The sequence below is a fragment of the Macrotis lagotis genome, chromosome 1, assembly GCF_037893015.1.
Source record: "Macrotis lagotis isolate mMagLag1 chromosome 1, bilby.v1.9.chrom.fasta, whole genome shotgun sequence".
NCBI lineage: Eukaryota > Metazoa > Chordata > Mammalia > Peramelemorphia > Peramelidae > Macrotis > Macrotis lagotis.
In genome coordinates, this window is record NC_133658.1 from 664,578,696 (window position 1) to 664,599,341 (window position 20,646).

General features: G+C 33.7%; 1 protein-coding gene across 3 annotated transcripts in view; it reads left to right on the forward strand.

Moving 5' to 3' along the window:
• Positions 1 to 20,646, forward strand: part of STAT4 (signal transducer and activator of transcription 4) — a 287,696-nt gene that overhangs the window by 163,889 nt on the left and 103,161 nt on the right. The gene's annotated exons all lie outside the window — the stretch shown is intronic.

The window sequence follows — 20,646 nt, forward strand, 5'->3', positions numbered from 1 at the left end:
GTTTGATAACTCATGGTTTAGAGTAAGAGTTTTTAACTAGGGACCTCTGAACTTTTAATAATTTGATGATTATATTTCAAAATAATTGGTTTCCTTTGTAATTATGTGTCTTATTTTATTCATTTAAAAGCATTATTCTGAAAAAGGGCCCATAGGGCTCGCCAGAATGGTAGTTGATCCACATTACAAAACAATTAAGGATCCTGAGTCAAAAATCATTTCTCCAATCTTATGTGGTATAATGTGGTATAATCCCAGGAAGTGACTGAAACAGCTGTGACTCTTGTTCAAATCTTACCCCTCATACCCAATCCAAGGTCTATTGATTTTACCTTTGCAACATCTCTGGAATCCAGCTCCTTCTCTCCTCTAATACTGCCAACCATTTGGTGCACTCTTATCATCTCATGCCTGGACTCCTATAATAACCTACTAGTAGGTCTACATGCTTCAAGTTTCATCTTACTGCAATTTCTCCTTATTACAATCTATCCTCCTTTCAAACAACTAAAGTGATTTTCCTAAATTGCAAGTCACATCAAGTTCCACTCCCCTGCCCCCTCAACCAACTCAATAAACTTCTTCTTCTTCTTCTTCTTCTTCTTCTTCTTCTTCTTCTTCTTCTTCTTCTTCTACTACTACTACTACTACTACTACTACTACTATGACTATGACTACAACTATGATGACTACTACTATTACTTACTACTACTACTACTGGTCCTTCACAATGAAGATGATCATACCAACCAACCAGATCAGATGACCGGAGGCATGAATCGCACATTTATGTTTATTTTAGTGAGGGGTATGCTGTGCAAGGCATCCTTCTCACTTCCCTTTACTAGAATCATTCCATTACAAGGCTTGATTTTTAGGAAACAGGATTATTGGAGATAACTGGGCTACTGCTGGAATCTCTTGACCTTAAATGCATTTAGTTCCTCCCTGTATCAGTGAGATACTATCAACAATACTGATCAAGCATTCTGTGCTATGTGATAATATTCAACAACTTGGTACATCCTAATCTGTCACTCAATGTACTAGTTGTCAGTATGGTCTTTCCTCTCAGATCTATCTTTGAGTTGTGGTGGTAGGAACTATGATGGTATCTGATGGTCTTTGAACCTTATTTGACAACTTGGTACATCCTAATCTGTCTCTCAATGGGCTAATGTATGGTCTTTCATAATTGCTCCCTATTGTCTCCAGTATCAAAAACAAAATGCTCTACTTGTAATATGAAAGGCTATTCAAGGTCCTTTAAAACTTAGCTCACCCCTACCTTTCTAATTTTCTTCTACTTTTCTCCCCAGCATTTAATCTTTTGTACAATAACATTGGTCACCTGGCTGTTTCATAAATACAACACTCCATTTCTCAGCTCCAGACTTTTCTCTGGCTTTTCCTTGTGTCTGGAATTCTCTCCCAACTCTGCTCTGACTACTGACCTCCCTGGTTTTCTTTCAATTCAAATTCCACTTTCCATCGGAAGATTTCCCCAAATCCTCTTAATTCTCATACCTTCCCTCTGTTCATTACTATCGAACATCCTAAATATAGCTTAACTTTTAAAATATTTGTTTGTATATTGTCTCTCACATGCATTGTGAACTCCTTTAAGAGTATGAACTGTAGGGGTGGCTAGGTGACACAGTGGATAGAGCACCAGCCCTGGAGTCAGGAGTACCTGAGTTCAAATCCAGCCTCAGACACTTAATAATTACCTAGCTGTATGGCCTTGGGCAAGCCACTTAACCCCATTTGCCTTGCAAAAACCTAAAAAAAAAAAAAGAGTATGAACTGTCTTCTATCTCTTTTTGTATCACTAATGATTATAACAATTCCTAGCCTATGGTGGGTACTCAATGAATATTTATTGATTGACTCTTGGTATCCCTCATGTTAAGGTACTCCAAAGGAATGGCAATCTTTTGTGGTTCCCCTTAGAAATTTATATTGTTAATTACCACATTTTTATCACAAATTTGTATCACTAGCAATCTGTTTACATGTTTTCATGGGTTACTACATGTCACTTAATTTTTTATTTTAATATATTTTTATTCTATTAAAAATTTCTCAATTGCATTAAAACAAATTAGAGCATGCATTTTTTAAAATGTTGAGCTTCAAATTCTTTCTCCTTCCCATTCCTCCTCTACCAATCATCAAGATATCAATTTTATATATATGTACATGTGTTTTTATATATATATATGAAGTCATGATATGCACAAATCCACATTAGTCATGTTGCAAAAGAAAATGCACATATACACAAAGAAAAAAAGAGTGAAAAAGTAGGCTTATATATCTGCTCTTAAAGGTCATTAGATCTCTCTTTGGAGATGGATATCATTTTTTCATCGGTCCTTTGGTCTTGGATCACCTTTCTCAGAGAGCTAATTTTTCAATTTTATCATTACAACATTTCAATCTGACTTTTTTGTTATTGTTCCCAGTTGTCATAGTGTGTCCTTATTATCAAGGGACTGATTATAGACTATTGCTTCTTTCTTGGAAGGTTCATGCTCTTTTTCTTTGAGAAGTCATATTAAGTTTGATGCTCAGATCTATTGAGAAGTCAATTTATTCTCCTTACTTTTCTCCTCTGTCATATTTTTTTCAACCAGATCTTTATTTTTATTCTCTTGATCTTTATTATGATTCCTATTTTCCTTCTGATTTTCTCAGGCACAAGTGATTAGCAATTAGCATGAAAATGCTAAATTCTCAGCTATGCAATCACTGAGTTCATTTTGCTGATTGCAGAAACTCTTACTAGAATACAAATCCCAACTTTTCTGTTTCAGAATTAATTTGCTATTTATTCACTCCACCACGATTCTCTTATTGTAGTTTAAACTTTTCTTTCTATTGGTTAGACTTCAATGGAATTGAAGAATAGGCTGTCTCCAGTCCCTGTAAAATGCCTCTCCATTTAATAGAATACTGATTAAATGATGATTTTTTTTAACCTTTAGACATAGAAATTTGGGTTATTACATGTACCCCATAGGCAAACCATTAGAGACTTCATGCTGGATTTGGAATCAGGAGGCCTGAGTTTGAATTCAGGTTTTGCCATTTACTAGTTCTGTGACCTTGGGCAAGTAATGTAAAATCTTTGGGACTCAGACTTCTCATCTCTAATATTGGGTGGTTGAACCAGACAACTACTTAGGATCTCTTCTAGTTCTAAATCTATGTTGCTCTGACCTGTTGAAATTTTTCCAGGTTATTCAGAGAAAGAAAAACAAAACACACACAAAAACAACTAACCCTTCAGAATCTGATTAACACTTTGTAAAAATGATCTCTTATGTAACTCTTTCCCTTAATCCCAATTCTTCATACTGAAAATAACTAATCTGTAAACATGTTTAATATATATATATATATATATATATATATATATATATATATATATATATATATATATGCATGCACTGGGCAGCTAGGTGGTGCAGGAATAGAGCACTGGCCCTGGAGTCAGGAGGACCTGAGTTCAAATCCTATCTCAGACACTTAATAATTACCTAGCTGTGTGACCTTAGACAAGTCACTTAACCCCATTGCCTTGCAACCCTCCCCTCCCAAAAAAATATGTATGACTGTTTACCACTGAGGGGAGAAGGGTGGGAAGGGAGGGAGAAAGGAAATTTTGTAGCTTAAAAATATACATGTGCAAATAGATGAAAATAAATAAATTTTAAAAATATATATCCAGGTTATGAAAACAGAAGTCATTAGAGCAGTATTTCTTCACCTTTCCTGATTCCTTTGGCATTTTGGTGAAGCCTTTGCATCCATTTTCAGAAATGTTTTTAAATGCATAGAATAAAATACACAAGATTATAAAAGTAACCATAGAGAAATTGTGATCAAAATATTATAAGAACAAGTTCATGCACCCAAGTTAAGAATGCAGGTATTCAAAGTTCATCCCTAAGGAATGAACCAGTTAAGCAATCAAACAATAGATATTTTTTACAATATACTATGTACAAAGGACTTTAAGCCACTATAATGATGCTTATCAAACCAAACCATAGTGGATTTATTAAAAGAATGTACAACAACAAGGTCTCCTAACAACTATTTAGTGAACTGAAGAAGAATAATGAATGTCAAAGAAGCACCAATTCCAGTTTCATGTGGCATCCATGTGAATGAGTAGGAAATTATTAGCCCAACTAGTAAGAAATGGATTGGTATTTTGGGAAAAGAAGTTTTAGGTTATTAGGTCTAGCAGGTAGTGTTGACAATCATGGCCAGCTCTTTTGTTGGTGATTTTGGCAGTATATTTCCTGAGCATTCAGTATGGAGAGGACTTTTGGTTTCAAACTGACTTTTTCAGATTCACCATCTTTGGTAGGGATTCATATTTCAAGTAAGAATTGACAAAACTGCTTTCAACCAGAGGTGTGTGATGGTTAATATTTAAAAACCAGCTCTCAAATTTAAAAGTGATATTTTAAGTAACCTACATTATTAGCACTTTTTCTAAAAACTTTCTTAAGTTTTGACAGTTAACTTAACATTACATTAAGCTCTGATTTGTAGCATTTGCTCATTTCTGAGTTATAAAGGCTCCCAATGAAAACAACCATCAGTTTGATGGTAAAACCTGGCTCCAGAACCTCCCTGCTTTCAATTCCAGAATAACCTGACCAAGTAGAATTTAAAACTTAAAATTTTTGGACACATGACATACATACACATACACACACATGCACCCACACATACTTTGCACATACCCTTGCCACAGCTTCAGTTAAATGTGCAGTTTGGCCCATTTCCACATTCCTGCCACCAAGACATTTGTATAAAAATGTAAATGAATGTCACAGTGAATCAGTCCAGAATGGAGACCCCCATTCCAGATATAATAGTTCTGTAAGAAGCGCTAGTGATTTTATTGCAAGTTTGTATGTTGTTCTTATGATCCTATAATTATCGATCAAGAGCAGAAAGGAACTTTAGAAATTATCTTATCCAGTCTCCTGCTTTTACAAATTAGGAAACTGAGGTCCAAAGGGGGAAAGTGATGCTCCTAAGATTACAAAGCTATTAAAGTGTCAGAACTAGGATCTGAATTCAGATCCTCTGATCAGGAGAACTAGGTGGCACAGTGGATAAAGTGCAGGGTTTAGAGTCAGGAACACCTTAGTTTAAATCCAACTTCAATCACTTATTAGCTGGGTGACTCTGAGAAAGTGACTTAACCCTGTCTGCCTCAATTTCCTCACCTTTAAAATGAGCTAGAGGAGAAAACAGCAAGCTACTCCAGAGTCAGACATGACTGAAATGACTGATCAACAACTTCCAACTCCATCACTCCTCCTTCTAGATCCTGCTGCTTCCTTTCCCTTCAAAACTCAACTTGAGTGCTACTTCTTATACAGACTTTTCCTCTCACCTCCCACATTAAGTGTTTCTCCCCCATCACTGTGTATTATTTCCTATATATCATGGTTTATATTAGCTTATCTATGTGCAGGTTGCTTCCTGCATACATTCTACTGAATTCCTTAAAGGCAAGGATTCATTTTGTTTGTTGGCTTTTTTTTCCTTTGAATCTCCAGGGCCTAGCATGGTATCTGGCAAAAAAAAAAAAATAGATGTATGAGTGTTTGTTAAGTTGAGTTAGTGTTCTTGTGCAAGAAAATTTATGTAGAAAGTAGCATCGTATGACATGTTGTAGGTTATGCTTCTGGTTCCCATTGAATTTCTAATAAATGTTCTGATGAAAAACATGTGGATTATGGAAACAAAAGTCACTCAACCGAGAGTAAGTTGTCACTTCCTGTTAAACTTGATGGAGGAGGTGAGACCAGAACAGTAAGAGAGAAACGATTCTGAAACAATAAAATGCTTACTTTTTTGATTTACTGATAGATTGCCTTTCAGTTTTACAAATATTGTGCTGTAAGCATCTATGAACACACTGTACATTTATTTACACATCCTAGATGTAGAACCTGTGTGGGCAGATAATAGGACACATAGGATAAGTAAAAGTATTTTCTAATTGAAACTACCTATTAAGGCAAAAAGATACTACTGCATGAAAATATATGTATTATATATATATATGTATATATAAATATATATATAGAGAGAGAGCGAGTACATAGATGTGAAAATATAGATGATCTGATATCTAAGCAAAAATTGAACAATGAACTACATATGTTTATGTTAGTATATGTGTGTATATAAATTTTTATATAGCATACACTCACAAAACCTCCATTTACCTTTCAGGTGAAATGACATAAAGACATCCTTGTCATATAGATATTATTTCTTTCCCCAAGACATTAGAGTATAATAATTTTGAATGATTATATAATCAGTTCAGTTAAAAATAATGCATATAAGGGGACGGCTAGGTGGTGTAGTGGATAAAGCACCAGCCCTGGAGTCAGGAGTACCTGGGTTCAAATCCTGTCTCAGACATTTAATAATTACCCCATTTGCCTTGCAAAAACCTAAAAAAACAAAAACAAAAAACAAAAAAAAACACCAATTGGCCTTTCCCAGTTCAGGTCAATGATCTGACTGATTGAAAAGGGAAAAATGTGGGGAATTTGCTTTTTTTTATTGATTTTTAAAAATTTTCTTGATTTTATTTTTCCAATTACATACTTTGGCAGTTTTTCAACTTTGAAAATTTATAAGTTACACATTTTTTTACCGTTCTCCCTTCCCTCCCTCCTCCCCTTGGTGGCAAACATTCTGGTAAAAGTTGTACATGTACATTCCTGTTTAGCACATTTAAATATTAGTCATTTAGTGTAAGAGGAATTAGGACTAAGGGAAAAGAAAAAAAGTCATGATATAGAAAGGTAAAACATTAGGAAAGTTTTTAAAAAGTAAATATAATATGCATTCAGATTCTGGGGTTTTGTTTGTTCATTTTTCTCTGAATGTAAATGGCATTATCCATAATGGGGTTCTCACGTCTTTGATCTCAGGACTGCTGAGAGGTGCTGCATCCATCATAGTTGATGAACTCACTATGTTGTTAATGTGTACAATGTTCTCTTGGTTCTGCTTCCTTTACTCAGCATCAGTTCATGTAATTCTTTCCTTCTTCTCTAAAGTCCAACCATTCATGGTTTCTTATAGAACAATAGTACTCTATAGAATAGTATTCATATACTATAACTTGTTTAGTCATTCCTCAATTGATTGGGTATCCCCTCAATTTTCAGAAATTTGCTTTTTTAAGAAAAAAAGAAAATTGTAAATCAAATGAATAGCATAGGACATGCATTATGGACTTGCATAATTACTTTTCAAGATGGGGAAAAGTCAAATTTAAAAGTAAAGCTGATGACACTCAATTGCATCTCCACACTTCTGACTATGTTGTTATCAACCTTATCTTTGTTTTCAAGGTAGTTTTTCTTTTAGATTTTTGCAAGGTAAATGGAGTTAAGTGGTTTGCCCAAGGCCACACATCTAGGTAATTATTAAGTGTCTGATACTGGATTTGAACTCAGGTCCTCCTGACTCTAGAGCCGGTGCGCTATCCACTGTGCCACCTAGCTGCCCCTCAAGGTAGTTTTCAATCTACAAGACTAGTACTAAAACTAAACATTTTAATCATCCTATCAGTCTTAACTATACTGGCCCAACTGCATTCTCTTCCTTTTTTTTTCTGGTTGTGCTTTTAAAAGTTCTGAAATTTATATGCCAATAATTGATTTTAATAGATTTCAATCAATTACTTGAATGCATTTTTGCATGTTTTTGAAAATAATCTCTTAATATTTGTTCCATCACTTTAACAATTGTTTTCAATAAGATTTGCCAGTTGGGGCAGCTAAGTGGCAAGTAGATAGAGCACTGGATCTGGAGTCAGGAGGCCCTGAGTTCAAATTTGACCTCAGACACTTAATAATTACCTAACTGGGTGACCTTGGGCAAGTCACTTACGCCCATTGTCTTGGAAAAAAAAATTTGCCAGTCAGTTATGTTTTTAGATAACTGCTAATTTATAATAAACAACTAATTCTCTCTGCTACATTATTGACTTTTTCATGTCCTTAATTTTTATAACATAGTTTCAATTCACAGTTTTATTTGTGCTGAAAGTTTTTAATATTCAAAAAATCTATAAATCAATAATTAACAAGAGATATTCTCATAGTTCATAACTATCAATTAAGATGTTTAGAAGTTGACCACAGACTCATGATCAAACCCTGAGAAATTTAGTAGAAATCTAAATGGGAAATTAATTTAGTAAAAGTCAAACACAAGGAGAAAAAGATCAAGCATACATTTTTTTCCACAAAATGTTAGATTTGTCATCTGTTAATTCCATGAATTATTTCTATTATCTAATCTTTGCTCATGCATATCAGATATTTAAAAGAGAATTAGTTCAGGATTGAGTGTGTACTGAAGGTTCTTCCTCCTGACCAATGGTGAAATGATTTTGAGAATTATTTTAGTGCTCAAAACTGACTTCTTGTTATAAGATCAAGTCCTTATATAAATCTCCCTCCCTGAAGCCCTTCACCATTTTAGAAATCTTCATTATTAGCAAAACTCTGTACAATCTGAATTAATTCTACTGTAACAGCAGCACACTTTAAAATGGTACACCAATAAATAAGGTGAATACCTTGTCAAGAGAAGCAATAAATCTTTTTAAAGGCTAACAAAGTCTAAATAAATATGTCATCAAGCTCTAAAGAAGTATAGAAAATATTTTCATGATGTCATCAACATAAATGTAGACATTATTCATTGATATGGTTTTGTTCCTGTCTTCAAAAATCTTTTGAGCCTCTGTATTGCTTTAAAAGCAACATTCAAATTCCTTTTCCCAGCATTTTATGCCCTCTATGGACAGGTGCCATACTACTTTTCTAATCATATATATTTCTTCTATCTATTTATATTCCATCTGACTTAGATTTTTCTCTTTTCTAGAACATGCCTAGTAAATTTCTACTTCTGTAACTTTGACTCAGTGTCCCTTATATCTGGAATGTCCTTCCTAAATTACAACTTTTTATGTGATTGTTTTTGGGTTATTTTTCATTTGTGTACAGCTCTTTTGACATGAGTTGAAGTTTTCTTAGTAAAGATAACTAGAGAGGTTTGCCATTAAACTGAGACAAACAAGGGCCAGTGACTTGCCCAGGATCCCACAGCTAGGAAGTATCTGAAGCTAGATTTGAACTTTTGAAGAGGAATCTTCCTGATTCCAGTCTTGTGCTCTATGCACTGCCTTTACAAGACAACTGAAACTGCAACTCTTCCTTGTCAGGAACAACTTTTCCTTTAGGAATTGACATAGGACTTTACATAATTCATCTCTCTAATCCCTTTATGATACATTATTGTACATTATATCTATCTGTGTATGTGTCTTATCTTGAACTACATAGTAAATTCTGTGAGGCTAGAAATCATATTTTAGTTAAGTTTTATATCTCTCCTAATGCCTTCCCATTCTTCCTAAGTAACATCAAAATTCTTCTCAGGGTTAATTTTATGTTAGTGTACATGAGGGTCCTTGTAGAGCCCCCCTCCTAAAGGAGCTTTAAAGTCAATGTGGTGACCAGTAGAGCAGCAAGATTTTGTTTGGCAATGGCAATAGTGAGCTCTAGACTATATATGATGTATGTGTATGCATATATAAATATATTTTATATAATATATAAAGTTTTGTATATATATATATACAATCCATATATACATGTCCATGTCATTCTATATCTATAACTATATCTATATTTATCTATCTATAATCATCACTTGGGAAGCCAATCTATTAACATCCATTTTTGAAAGAGTTATGGGGTCAATCATTCCATTATAGAAAAATAAGAAGTGCCATGTCAGGATTCAGTAAAAGAAATGCTATGAAAGATACAAATGTGAAGTTATCCTCATTCGTGGTGAGCTCATTAAATGCTGCAGTGAATTCAGGCTTTGAGAACTTGACTTATAGGAATTGGAAAGATTTTTTTAAAAAACTAAAACATTCCATTTGTAGAAAAATAAGAAGTGCCATGTCAGAATGCTGTAAAAGTAGTATTATGAAGGATACAAGTGTGAAGTTACCCTCATTCGTGGTGAGCTCATTAAATACTGCAGTGAATTCAGGCTTTGAGAACTTGACTTATATGACTTAGAAAGATTTTTTTTTAAAAAGTAAAACATTCCCTTTAGATGAGAACTATTTTTAAATTATTATTTATCCTGTTTTCAAAAAATCAGCATCAGCAATCCTCAGAGATAATATTATTCATCAATGAGTAAGTTTCTTCTAAAATAGATGAGAGATTCAGCAAACATTTATTAAGCCAATGCCTTTGCATTCAAATGGTTCCTGCCCTCAAGAAACATATCCTACCTACTTTCTAAAATACAATTTTTATATCAGTTATTTGACCTTTCTTTCTCCTGGACTTCCTTTCTTTTGCCTTTTCAGTTTGAAAGATGATGTTAAGAAGGCAAAGATAAAGAGCTCTGAACCAGTGATGGCAATGTAAAAAAAAAAAAAAAAGCCATACTTGACCTCTTCTCTCCTTTTTGTGGTGTGATGGCTATGGGAGAATTTGAGAAACACTGGAGGAGCAGGAATTACTGGAGGAAGGAAAGACAACATTATTAAAGTTTAGTCTTCTCCCTTCCCTTCTCTACTTGTTCCAGTAAGCATTATTTATATATCTATACCCTTTGTAACTTTCTGTAAAGAAAAGCTAAATGTATTTTCAAGAAATGAATGAAAATTTCTTTGTATTTTCTTATGGGAGCATTTATAGTCTTAGTAAGTTGCCATTAATATTTTTCACTGTGTGAGCATTCCCCTAGATAATAAGGGATACTTATCTTTGATAAGTACAAAATAAAACATAGCTAATCTTGATTTTCCACTGGAAAACAAGCAGTTTCTCTGGTTACCAAGTGGAAAAAAAGATACTTGTGGTGAATAAAATGTATTTTTATTTTTCAGAAATGGAAAATTAAATGAAAATAAATTGTGCTGCCAAGGAACCTTTATTAAAATTTTGAAGAAATGTCCTCAAAGTATTAAAATTTTGTGGGGTTTCCATTAGTGATTAGTTATTGTTTGATTGTGACCTTTTAGCTGATACTAACCTGTATTGCAGCCAACCACAGAATTTTAATGTGACTTTTCTCACAGTTTTCTTTGCTTGTTTTCTCCCCTTCATCCATCTAGCCTCCTCATATTGCTGATCAACATGTTTTCTTTTACTTAAATAATTTTTTACAAACATTTATTATATTTCCCTTACATTGACCCTTCTACTTGAAAAAGTAAAAAAAGCTAAAAATAAAACCACCAAAACAATTATGCACTCTCCAACAAAACAAATCTCCACATATATTCAGAAATATATCTCATATATTTTAAACCGATCATCTCTGTCAGGGGTCCGATAACATATTTCAATTTCAGTCTCCAGACTAGCAGGCAATCCTTCATTGATCAAGGTTCTAAAGTCTTTCAACATTGTGTTTCTTTTTTTTTAAGTTATTTATTTATTTTGAATTTTACAATTTCCCCCATCTCTCTTCCCCCCCACCACAGAAGGCAGTCTGTTAGTTTTTACATTGTTTCCATGCTATACATTGATCTAAGTTGAATGTGATGAGAGAGAAATTATATCCTTAAGGAAGAAAAATAAAGTATAAGAGATAACAAAATTATATAATAAGATAACTTTTTTAAAAAAAATTATAGATAATAGTCTTAGGTCTTTGTTCAAACTCCACAATTCTTTCTCTGGATACAGATGGCATTCTCCATTGCAGATACCCCAAAATGGTGCCTGATTATTGCACTGATGGAATGAGCAAGTCCATTAAGATTGATCATCACCCTTATGTTGTTGTTAGGATGTAAAATGTTCTTTGGTTCTGCTCATCTTGTGTTTTTCTTTATAATACCATTTGATAAACTCTAGTTCTGATCACTTGACTCTCATAAAGGTTGTCTTAATTTCCTCTGAAATTGTCCATTTCTTTATTTCTTGTAGTATAATAATATTCCATTGATTCATCTATCATAATTTGTTTAATCATTCCCTAATAAATGAATATCCATATCTTCTTTCCTGAATGGCATCTGTCCTTGGGATTGAATAACACAGCCCTAATTTTTTCCTATTCTTTTGATGATTTCCTGACTCCCACCTCCACCCCATCACCTGAACTTGATTTCTTAATATCTTTGAGTTTTGAATTTGTGGATTACCAGTTCTAAGGGGGGGGAAATGAATGCATCACTAAGTTTCTGAACCCCCCCTCTAAAAAAAAAACCCTTCAGCTATTAAGCGCATAAATTTCAGTATGTGATTCCTAAGGCGCTTAAATTAATTCTAAAAGGCAAAGGGACCACTCCTGTGATTTCAGTGGTGCGAGGAACTCCCAAGTCAACAAACTCCCTCCACAATGCAGGTCAACACTTTTGCTGCAACTTATGGTTAAAGATTTCTCTAGAATGCCAAAATGTAAGTAATCTGTCCAGGGTCAAATACCCATAGGTGTCAGATTTCAGGACTTGAACCCAGGTTTTTTTGGTTCTAGGGTCAGCTCTTTTATTCACTAGGCAATAGCCTCTCTCCATGTGCAAAAGAACTTGAAAAGACAATTCAGTTCAATAGCACCTACCAAGTAGATGGTGGACAGGGTTTAGATAAGAATCCCTACCTGCATGGAGCTCACAAACTAATCGATAGCATAAATATCAGTAGTAAATAGAAAACAATTCATAATAAATGCATCAGATTTAAAGTTTATAGAACTCCAGGGATCATATCGACATCCTAATTTTAAAAATATTGTTGATATCTATTTTTAAATATCATCTTCATTCCCAAATATATCCCCTTGCTTCCCCAGAGAATCATACTTTGAAAAAAAGGAGAGAGAGAGAGAGAGAGAGAGAGAGAGAGAGAGAGAGAGAGAGAGAGAAGGAAGGAAGGAAGGAAGGAAGGAAGGAAGGAAGGAAGGAAGGAAGGAAGGAAGGAAGGAAGGAAGACAGGAAGACAGGAAGGAACAAAGAAAAGCAGTTTGACAAAATTAACATATCAACTGAGTCTGACATTATAAACAACGTGCCAATTCATAGTCTCCTTCCTTTGTAAAGAAAGGGAAAAAGGTTCATTTCCTCAGCTCTTCAAGGATGTTTGATCAGCATAAATAGCATTTAGTTTGGTTTTCTTTCTTTCCATTTCCATTATTGTAGTCTTTGTGAATATTGTTTTTTTCTGGTTCTGTTTATTTTGTATCAGTTCATGCTTCTCTGTATTCTTTATATTCATCAATTCTTATTGTATACTAATATTTCATTTTATTCATATACTAAAATTTATTTTGCTGTTCTCTAAACAGTAATTATATACTTTTTTTTAGTTCTTCAGTTCTATAAAGTACTGATCTGAATATTTTGGTGAATATAGAAACTTTCTGAATTTTAGCTCCTTGAGATAAATACCTTATGGGAGATCTCTGAGTTAAAGAGTTGAATATTTTAGTAATTTTCTTTTTTTTCTTTTTTCTTTTTACAAGGCAGTGGGGTTAAGTAATTTGCCCAAGGTCACATAACTAGTGAGTATCAAGTGTCTGAGGCTGGATTTGAGCTCAGGTCCTCCTGTCTCCAGGGCTAGTATACCACCTAGCCCCTAGTAATTTTCCGAATAAAAATTTCAGAATTTTTCCAGAATGGCAAGACTGAATCATAGTTGAGCCAGCATTTTATTATGTCTTTCTTTCCCTAGTGCCTCCAAAATTTGCATTTCCCATCTTTGTCAACTGGTTGATGAAATGAAATCTCAGAACTTTGATCTATATTCTTCAGTGATTTGGAGCAATATTTCTATAATTGTTGTAGAACTATTCATATTCATTGACCACATATCCACTGAGAAATGCTCTTGAGTTTTGCTTGTATGCTATTAAACAATATATCTTGGAAAAAATAACTTTATCAGAAAGATTTAATACAGAGATTTTTATCAGTTAACAGCTTCCTTCCTTTTAATTGCATCAATTTTGTGATTTCCAATTTTATAACAACAAAATTATCCATTTTATTTTTTATGATCATCCCTAGTCCTCATTTACCAACCTCCTAATTTTGGTAATGAAGACATCGAGGCCTAGAAAAATTAAATGGGTTTTATATTATATATATAATATATATATATATATATATATATATATATATAAACTGGAGTTTATCAAATGGTATTATAAAGAAAAACACAAGGTGAGCAGAACCAAAGAACATTGTACATCTTAACAATAATATATATTATATTATATTATATTATATTATATTATATTATATTATATTATATTATATTATATTATATTATATTATATTATATTATATTATATTATATTATATTATATTATATATATCATTAAGTATCAGAGCCAGAATTTCAAACTGAGATGTCCTGCAACTCCAAATCTAGTATAATTTCCAATGCTCCATCCACATTGCCTCCTATGCTGCTTTAGCAAGGTTCAAACAAAGTATTATATGACATCTTGCCTCAATGGAGTCATGCAGGGATGGTAGTTAACAATGAGGAATCAACAAAGGGTTCTTTCCCAAAGAAGATTTGAGGTGATGGCTATTCAAAGAAGACTCTCAGTATCTCTTTTCTGGTTGCTAGCTACCAGAAACTTATTGAAATAGGTGGTGAGTGAAAGCTATGGACTTTTGTGTGAAATGGATTGATGGGCACTAAAATGTCTGCTAATGATTTAGATGTCCTTATTAGTAGTGAGAATAAAAAACAAGTTTCCTGTGAAACAGGATGTTTTTGCCTGTGAACAAGTCCACTCTGTAAACACCATTTTTGCTATTATGCAAGGAGAATTGGAGAAAGAAAACATCACCCTGGTAGAGGCTGTATTTTAGATGCAAATCTGAGTGTCCTTTCTTTGGAAGTTGAGAAAGATATAGCAGGACAAACAGATATTATTGGTTCTCCTTTCCTAGGGTCCAAAATAGCTGGAAGGATCTGTAAATTTTTCAACTCATCTATGGAAGATGATATCCAATATGTTGTGAGAAACCCAAGAACAAGGCAACTGTTCAGCAACTGGTGACTATTTTTTGCAGCACAATTATTGATGCATTACTTCAAAGGCATAGAATATGCTAAGCTTTTGACTAAGGGAATGAAGGAAGCCAAAGAAAGATGAGGAACAAATCTCGAAGGGATGTAGAGTGTCTACCCTGAAAGCTTCTATCTCTAAAACTAAATCCAGTCAAAAATAAAGTTTCTAAATGTATTAGAAAGAAAGAAATTTAGTCAAATTTCAAAAAAGAAGGAAAGATTTATGGAATAGATGGCATTTGGGCTGAGCTAGAAAGAGTGGCTGAGATGCAGAATCATAGGTCAGGTTTGATGCAATAAAGACAGATTTAATTCTGCTCTGATTACTACAAGCTCTATGATCATGGACAAATCACTTAATCTCTAATTGTCCCAGGAAATTCTCTAGGATTAAGTTACAGACCAGTGGTAATTTACTTTTGTGGGAGGAATCTCCATACTGGGAATTCCCCAAACTGATGAAATTGCAGAAAGCAAAATAAACAAATACACTTGAAATATGTGCAACAATTTGACAAAGGCCGGTGGGAGGAGAAAGACATTCCAAATACAGGGAATATCTTAAGGAAGGGTAGAGGTGGAAAAATACAGTAAAAATGAATAATATGTGAATTTGGTGTATTTTAAAATAATATTTATTCTTTTTCAATTGCTTGTAAAACAATATTAACATTTATTTTAAAAATTTTGAGCTCCAAATTTTTGCCTCACCTTCTTCTCCCCTGCCTTTGCTTGAAATGGTATATGTGCAATTATGCAAAACATATTTCTATATTAGTCATGTTGTGAAAAAAGCATAGATATGGTACATTTTTATATACTTAATTTTGCCTTGTGTTTTCCTGTTATTTCCCACTGTCTCTAAGAAGAGGTTATATCTTTTATTTTATCCCTAGTATTATATGTGCTTAATGAACAATAATAATAGATTTCTGAGATCATGGAAATTACCTTTTTTATAACATGTGGGCATTCATCAAAAAAGATAATATCTAAAGAAATTCTGGGACTTCCCCATGTAATAAATATTTCCTGAAAAAAGTAAGGTTGTTGTTTCTCTTCCTGTGTCTATTCCTAAGAGTTGAAGAAAGAAGGAGAGATAACAATCTAAGATTAAAAAATAGCAAATCAGTTATGACATGATTATTTCCTCTTGCCCTACATAAGCCCATTATGAATCTAATTGTAAAATTCATCAGAAAAAGCAAACACATTTGAGAGAAACTCCCAGATAGTAGAACTTTAAAAAAATTACTCTTTGACAATATTGGTTTTATCATGAGGATTTATATTTCTAAAAGGAACCAAACTAGACAAAGTGAGAAAAGCGCTTAGAGATCATCTAGTCTAATGTTGTTTTCTCCATGAGGAAATGAGGCCTATAGAGAGATGCCCAAGTTTGCTAAATTAGTTGATAAAGCACCAGGATTTATATTTTCGTTTTCTGACTTCCAGTAATCTTTGAGACTTTCTCATCAAATTTCATTGTTAAACCATTCTCTCTGAGTTTTACATATGGAATTTACCGACAAATTTGTGTTGAGGTGCTACCACCCTTCTCCCTTATGAATAATTAGAAGTGACCTTTACTATCCTTAGACAACAAATCATACTTTGCCAATGACCACAAACACATCAAAGGGGTATAACTATCAGAGAACAACCTCATGTGCACAGCAAAACATGAAAGAACCAAAGTCCAAAACTCCAAGGCAATGGTCACAAGTAAAAATTGTGATAAGAATCTTTGACATTATTCCAAGATCTTTTTTGGAGTCATATGGGAATTTCATTATCCTCAAAAGTCTTAGCTAAGATCATCCCCATCTCTTTTCTGAATGTTAAATTTTGAGAGGGTTAATAAGACTTATTCATTTATTGGATTGTAGATTCAAAGCTGGGGGTAAAAAGATCTCTTTTGCCTTACTTTACAGATGAGAAAACTGAGACCCAAGAGGTCAAGTGAATTGCCCAGATAGTAAAAGATATAAGTCAAAATTTGAACCCAATCCCAGGCGTTTTCTATTATACTTCACTTTCCTTAACTTGGTAAAAAAATAGGTACCTATTGTATACTAAGCACTGAAATACAAAATCAAAAAAGAAATAGTCTCTTGCCTGAAGAAGCTTACTTTCTAGTGGATCATCATAGCTTTACTCCTTCAGTTTTAAAAATAAGATTAAACCAACATAAGACTTTCTTTTTGATCCTGGAGGAAAAAAGAGAGGCACTGAGGCTCATTGAGGAAGACTAGATAGATAGTGTTAGATCTTCATGATAGATTAATTAGGTGGCTATTACAATAATTTGAGGGGTGATGAGAACCTGAACTAGGGTCATAGCAGTAGGAATGTTTAAGTGACCTCCTAGAGGTTAGAGTTAATGAATGGCAATAGTGGGATTTGAACTCAGGTTTTCTACCTCCAGAAACAGTGTTCTCTCTACTATATTGTAACTCAGGGTGGACTCTGCTCATTTAGAATCTGTGTTAATGTTTATGTTGTCATTTAGTCACTCAGTTGTGTCCATTTTTTCATGACCCCATTTGGGGTGTTCTTGGCAGAGATACTGGAATGGCTTGCTATTTCCTTTTCCAGTTCCTTTCCTCCAGATGAGGAAACTGAGGTAAACAAGTTTAAGCTCAGGTTCACAAAGCTAGCAATTATCCAAGATTTGAATTAAGGTCCTCCTGACTCCCTGGGCCAGCACTTTTTATTCACTGTGCCACCCAGCTGCTCCTTGTGTTCATGTGGCCAAAATAAAATTTCTAGAAAAATAGAATTTATCCATGAGAGCTATAGGGTTGTAGGCAATGGATTCATAAATCACCAGGTCACTTTATAAATCATTATAGAAACTCATTCATTCTATCAATGAGGCAACTAAATACTGTGGTATAAACTCTGTGGAGTTTCAGTTACTTATCCAAGGCCATACAGGGGCTAAGCAGAAGGACTGGGTTTTAAAATCAATACCTTTGATTCTAGGTCAACTAGTCTTTTTCATTAAAGCAAGCTACTGCTCAAATCGTATGTCAAAACTGTGTTATGCCCAGTTATAAAATAGTAATGATTAGATTAATATTATTTCAACTCCATTCTTTCTTATAGATTAATGAGATTTCAATATATGAAGGAATACATAAGTTTATTTAGATATATAGATATAGACATAGACATAGACTATAGATATAGATATATAGATATAGATGATATAGATATATACATACACCCTTAGATATTTGCTAATGTGGACATGTATTGATATATATCAATATCTATAGGGAGGCTACATGATACAATTTATAGAATATCAGGCCTAGAGTCAATTTCCTGAGTTCAAATCTGGCCTTAGATACTTCTATCTTTCTGACTCTAGGAATTCACTTAACCCTGTTTGTCTTAATTTCCTCATCTGTAAAAATGATCTGAAGAAGAAAATAGCAAACCGTTCCAATATCTTGGCCTAGAAAACTCCAAATGGGATCACAAAGAGTTGAATATGGCTGAAAAAAGGACTCAACAACAAGAACAACATAGATAGCTAGTTTTCTAAATATATAACATACTTATACATACTATATATACAATATGTTCCAAAATTCTTAATGAAGTTTCAACTTCAGTTATTAAAACTTAAAATTACACTAAGACTTTGGGGACATATGCCTATAATAAATAAGATGTCTTGGGGTGGCTAGGTGGCGTAGTGGATAAAGCACTGGCCTTGGAGTCAGGAGTACTTGGGTTCAAATCCAGTCTCAGACACTTAATAATTGCCTAGCTGTGTGGCCTTGGGCAAGCCACTTAATCCCATTTGCCTTGCAAAAACCTAAAAAAAAGAAAGTCTCAATATTTTCCAATACTATGGTCTTTTTTTTTTTCCTTTTTTGAGCCTGAATCTATTGGGCTAGGAGTTTAGTAGCCTCTCATGGGTCTAATCCCATGCTGATAGTATGGAAGTGAATTCACTTTTTTTTGTTTTCCAACTGGGCCAGTTCACTCCTCTTCAGATGTCCTCATGATCCTCTGTGTACTTACCAGGTTAGTATTTAGACTTAATTCAATCCCTGATCTGATTGAGTCCCAGTGTTGCTCAGAACTCCTGAATTTGAGTGATCTATTAGCTTAAACCTCCACCAGGAGCAGATATTACAGAAGACCAACTCACCAAGCCAAAATAATTTGTTCAAAGGCTGGTTATTGGGAATGAAGCATTTTCTGTTTCTGTAACATAATTAAAAGTTTTTATACCTGTTAAATCTTATTTTGTTTAAGTTTTTAAGGCAATTTGTTGGCACATCATGCCCAATACTATGATTCAAAGCAGATTTTTTCCTGTCCAGAAAAGGAAACACTTCACATTAACTTTTTAAATTATCTAGTATAATTGGAATATACTTCTCTATGTAGTTTCCATGTTGGAAGTTTCTTAGGGTAATTTTAATTAGGTGGCACTGTTCATTTGTTTCAGTTGTATTCAACTCTTCATGACCCATTTAGGGTTTTCTTGGCAAAGATATTAAGGAAGGAGGGATTTCCATTTAATTTTCCAGTTCATTCTACATATGAGGAAACTTAAGTAAACAGGTTTAAGTGATTTGTCCAGGGTCACACAGTTAATAAATATATCAGTCTGGATTTGAACTCAGGGCTCCCTGACTCCAGACACTCTTTCTGCAATGCCACCTAGCTGCCTTGGTTTAATTAGTACTCACTTACCTAAAAATAACACTAGATAAAACAAGTTATTATCTGACATAAATATACATTGGCTACTTTTTTAAAAATAGAAAAAATTAGTCAAGATTTTTAATATTTCTATAATGATCTCATTCACGAAGGTTCATTCTCTTCTTATGCTCTCACCTTTATTTACACAGTCAGCTCATTTACTTTTTTGCAATGTATATTTTGATATTATAGTTGAAATGACATTGATATTTTAGACTGGTGAAATTGACTCCTAAACTCAACATACCCTTTTATAAAATGTTATAAAATCATATGGTACAGTAGAAACCAGACCCAGAACTCCCTGAGAATGAGTTATTCTGAATAACTGAAGAAGGTATGGCTAGACAACAGTTTATGTGAAAAAAAATCTGAGGGTTTTGGTGGACCTCAACCTCTATTTGACTCAGGATTGTGACATGACATACAAAAAATATAAAATAAACCTTGACCACATGAAGACAAGCATAGCATCCAGAATAAGATAATTGCACTGTGTTTTGCCCTGGACACAAACAGAATTTGGTGTTCAGTTTGGGTCATCACAATTTAGGAAGAACAGGCTAGACTACTTCCACAGGAATGGGATCAAAATATAGTGAGGGACCTGGAAATTATGCCATATAATGGTCAGTTGAAGGAATTGTTGATTTAAGTTGGAGAAGTGTTTCAGGAAATGGAGTAAATATCTTTAATTATTTAAACAAGATTTCTCTGAGAAATTGAGATTAACTTTATTCTGCTTGGTCTCAAAGGATAGAATTAGTAG